This window comes from Numida meleagris, unplaced genomic scaffold (assembly GCF_002078875.1).
Source record: "Numida meleagris isolate 19003 breed g44 Domestic line unplaced genomic scaffold, NumMel1.0 unplaced_Scaffold295, whole genome shotgun sequence".
Lineage (NCBI taxonomy): Eukaryota > Metazoa > Chordata > Aves > Galliformes > Numididae > Numida > Numida meleagris.
The window spans coordinates 102,967-107,496 of NW_018364541.1; the positions used below are offsets into that span (position 1 = coordinate 102,967).

A 4,530-nucleotide genomic window follows, 5' to 3' on the forward strand; every position below is an offset into this window, starting at 1 on the left:
GGCAGCACTACTGCCATGTCCGATCCGCGATACAGATTTCTGGATGTGACGTGGTGACTTGTGATGTCGGCTATCGAAAGAGAGCAGAAAATACATGGCACATCTCCTGACGTGACCCTAGGGGTCTTGTCCCACCTAAACGATTCCATGATTCTGTAGTTCTGTGTTACTGTGAGTCTGTGGTTCTGTGATTCAGACATCCCATGATTCTGAGATTCCATGATTCTAGAAGCCGTGCTCTTTGGGTTTTGGAGCAAGAAACAAGGAGGAAACCTGTCTGCCATAGACAAGGTCTGTTATCCACTCCTGACCTGGTGTTCTAGTGCCCACTGTGGGTCCCTGAGCCTTCAGGGTGTCCCAGTGTGTCCCACTGCCCCCAGCATGTCCCACTGTGCCAGTACCCTCAGTGTGTTCCTCACAACTCCTTTCTCCCCAGCCTGTTCTCAGTAGAGCAGAGGAGAATGCCCTGTGTGTGAGACATGTGGCTCTGGATCTACATGTCTAGGTGAGCAGCATGGGGACACCTGCGACCCCACAGGGCACTTGGGGGGCCCTGGGTGTCTGAGGAGCCCTGAGGACCAGGCATCAGGGGCTGGGGATGGATGGTATGGAGGGGACAGACCCTGACCTGTTCCAGGGGGACCTGGGCACTGTCACCTCCAGACCTTCCCTTGCGCTCCATGGGGCTGTGCTGAGGGGGGGATCTGGAAGGGGCAGGCTCAGGGTGCCCTATGGATGGCCCAGGGTCACCATGCAGATGGGACAGGGGTTGTGGCTGCAGTCCCCAGGGGACCCATGTCCTGCCATGGACCTGCTGGCTGCCCTAAGTCCTTCTCCTGGCTTAAGTCCCTGGGCACAAACCCTGCACGGACAAGGCTTCTCCTTGCCAGTGATGCCCTTTGACATCCTCTGATGACCAGTGCTGCCCTCTGATGACCAATGCTGCCCTCTGATGACCAATGAAGACCTTGATGATCAATGACACCCTCTGATGATCAATAAATCCCCCCAGCAAAGCCACACTCTCTGTGTCTGTGTCCTTCTTCCCATGCTCAGCTGGGACTGCACAGATCTCTCCCCGCCTGGCAGTGGCCGCCCCAAAGCTTTAGGAAGGGTCCCCAGCTCCGTGCCACGCTCACCACGTCCTACGCCCCCGTGGGCTCCCCCACCCTCTCTCACCATCTCCTCCCAAATCCTAAAGGATGGAGCTCCTTATGCAGCCAAGCAGCCCCAATACTCTTGCTCCGCTCTCTCCCAGATCCACCTTGCACTTCCCTCCAAACCCTTCCCCCTTTGCTCCATCTCTCCACGGTCACGGCGCGCCTACGTCACCCTCCTTGAAGCCCCTCTCTTATTGCAGCCACTTGTCCCTCCTTTGGGTCTGCTTCAATCTTCTTCCTTCAATCCTCCAACCCTGTCACCCAAAACCAGGTCTGCGTATCCCCTCCCATGGGCACCTCCAATCTCCTGATGACCAAGGAAGCCCTCTGATGACCAGGGACAACCCCCTCTCCACTAATGAAGCCTTCTGATGGTCAGTGAACATCTCTGACAATCAGTGGAGCCCTCCGACAACCAGCGAAGCCTTCTGATGACCACAGACACCCTCGGATGGCAAAATAAGCCCTCTGATGATCAGCGGGTTGCTGCTTCATGTGAAGGAAGGGGAAGGGTGGGAAAGGAAGATTTTGACATCATCTTGGTAGATAACGTCCAGCCTGAATCTACCCTGGTGCAACTTGAGGCCATTCCCCCTCGTTCTATCACTAGTTACACGAGAGGAGAGGCCGACCCCCAGCTCACTACAGCCTCCCTTCAGGGAGTCATAGAGAGCAATAATGTCACCTCTGAGCCTTCTCTTCTCCAGACTGAAACAATCCCAGCTCCCTCAGCTGCTGCTCATGAGGCCTGTGCTCCAGACCCCTCACCAGCTTCGTTGTCCTTCTCTGGACACGCTCCAGGGCCTCAATGTCTTTCTTGCAGTGAGGGGCGCAAAACTGGACACAGTACTCAAGGTGTGGCCTCATCAGGGCTGAGTACGGAAGGACAATGACTTCCCTGCTCCTGCTGGCAACACTATTTCTGATCCAAGCCAGGATGCCATTGGCCTTCTTGGCCACCTGGGCACACTGCTGCCTCATGTTCAGCCGAGCATCCACCAATACCCCCAGATCCGTTTCCTCCACGCAACCTTCCAGCCACTCTGCCCCAAGCCTGTAGCGTTGCCCTGGGTTGTTGTGGACAAAGTGCAGGACCCGGCACTTGGTCTTGTTGAACCTCATCCCACTGGCTTCAGCCCAGAGATCCAGCCTGTCCAGATCCCTCTGTAGGGCCTTGCTACCCCCAAGCACATCCACACTTCCAGCCAACTTGGTGTCACCTGCAAGTCATGGATGGTGGCCAATGCCTTAGGAGGATTAAAGCGATGGGAACAAAGCAACTGGTAACAAAGGGGTAAACTGATTTGGGCTGCTGAACTCTGGAAACACATTGCTGCCCGAACAAAGAACATGGTTGTAAAGGTGCGTCATTGCAATGGTTTTGTGATTTTCAGTTGTTGGTATTCCGCATCATAACATCATGTAGTGGATGGACCTGGTTCTCAGAAGAGAAGGACTACTACATTCCCCAGGGGACTTTGCTCCTCTGTTACCATTTCCGGCCAGAGGGAAAAGACCAAAACTTGCAGATCACAAGACCTCGTCCCTTTTTCCGCCCATCTCTCGTCCTGGCAGCACCTCGCTCCCCAGCCATCCTATCGTTGGTAGTAGAGTAACGCCTACCTTGATTTTGGACATTCTCTCTCTCTGTATTGGATGTATCAGCTTAAATTGTAATTATATTGTATTATAGTGTGTTGTTTTGCATTCCGAGATCTTATTTAGTCAATTAGTTTGTTTCTCCTCAGATTGTTGCTGCTGTTCTTTGCTCTCAGGCCCATCTCCTTACCCTTTTTTCCATTTTTCCTTTCCCGGGGCGTGGTTCCATGGGTCCCCCATCCCATTCATCACGGAACTGGGCCAAACGCCTGTAAACCGTTGACAGATCCCTTTCCCTCTCACAGCCATTCACACTGAGTGCAGCACAAGGGATCAAGGTTTCTGATTTCAGCAACAGCTCCTTGGGCATGATGAGTAGGATGAGAATTTGGAGGAAAAAAACTATCCTGAAAATTGCTATTTGCTACCCACATTTTCCAGGCATGGGTTGTGCAAATGCTGACAGGTACTTGTGCATCAGAAGAGATTCCATCGGACAAATTCTGGCAAGAAAATCTGCTCCCACACCACCACCACGTTCCCATGGACCCACAGGGACAAGGCTGCTTCCTTCAGAGACAACGGGCAGAGGCCCTCATGGCAAACTGAACCTCCTGAAATGTAGATCACATCATGGAGCTGAATGAACACTTTCCACAGAGGAAGACTGGTCACTAACTTCTGTACTCCTTGGACACTTTCTTGTGGCCAAAAGCAGCAGATGCCCAACAGCAGCTCCATCAGCGACTTCCTCCTCCTGGCGCTCGCAGACAAGCGCAGCTGCAGCTCCTGCTCTTCTGCCTCTTCCGGGCCATCTACCTGGCTGCCCTCCTGGGCAACGGCCTCATCAGCACAGCTGTAGCCTGCCACCACCGCCTGCACACCCCCATGGACTTCTTCCTCCTCAACCTCGCCCTCCTGGACCTGGGCTGCATCTCCACACTCTCCACAAAGCCACGGCCAATGCCCTCAGGGAATCCACCACCATCTCCTACTCAGGATGTGCTGCACAGGTCTACCGCTACGTTGCCATCTGCATGCCCCTGCACTACGGGACCCTGGTGGGCAGCAGAGCTTGTGCCACCATGGCAGCAGCTGCCTGGGGCGCTGGGGTTCTCCATGCTCTCCTGCACACTGCCAGCACATTTTCTATACCTCTCTGCCAAGGCAATGCCGTGAAAACCTGTTCTTCTGTGAAATCCCCCAGATCGTCAAGCTCTCTTGCTCTGGTTCTTACCAAAGGGATGCCCTCAGGAAACTGTTGCAAGACATGTTAGAATCACAGAATCATAGAATTAGCTAGGTTGGAAAAGACCTACAAGATCACCTAGTCCAACCATCAACCTACCACCAATAACCCCACTAAACCATCTTAAACTATATCTCTCAAGACATGTTCCTTCAGCATCAGTAAAATGCTCTTCATGGGACGATCAAAAATTCAGGAAAAGCTTGCACTGACTTTATTTCATCTCTTTCCCCCTCCCTCCCAATCTCTTAATCCTATCATAATTTTAATTCCAATTAAGTAACTCAGTTCATCACATTTCTTCTTTATTTTCTATGTTTTTCTTCTAGCTGGCAATCCTCATGTAAGAAAGTAACCAGGCTCTTTATGTCGATAGAGAAATCATCAGAAAGTCATTGATCTCAGCTCCCACCTTCTCTGGATGACAGAGAGGAGCCCTTGGTTCCTTCATGCAGGAACCAGGAGCCCAACTGCCACACGGAGCAGCAGCCCTGGTGTCTGTAGGGCTGCCCCTCACCGCCC

At 52.9% G+C, this 4,530-nt stretch overlaps 1 long non-coding RNA gene across 1 annotated transcript; it reads left to right on the top strand.

The window, feature by feature from the left end:
• The first annotated feature begins 225 nt into the window (after positions 1–225).
• LOC110391099 lies at positions 226–1,207 on the top strand. The gene is made up of 3 exons (XR_002433982.1): positions 226–291; positions 437–505; positions 891–1,207. It is a non-coding gene; the product is annotated as an uncharacterized LOC110391099 (long non-coding RNA).
• Positions 1,208–4,530: the final 3,323 nt, after the last annotated feature.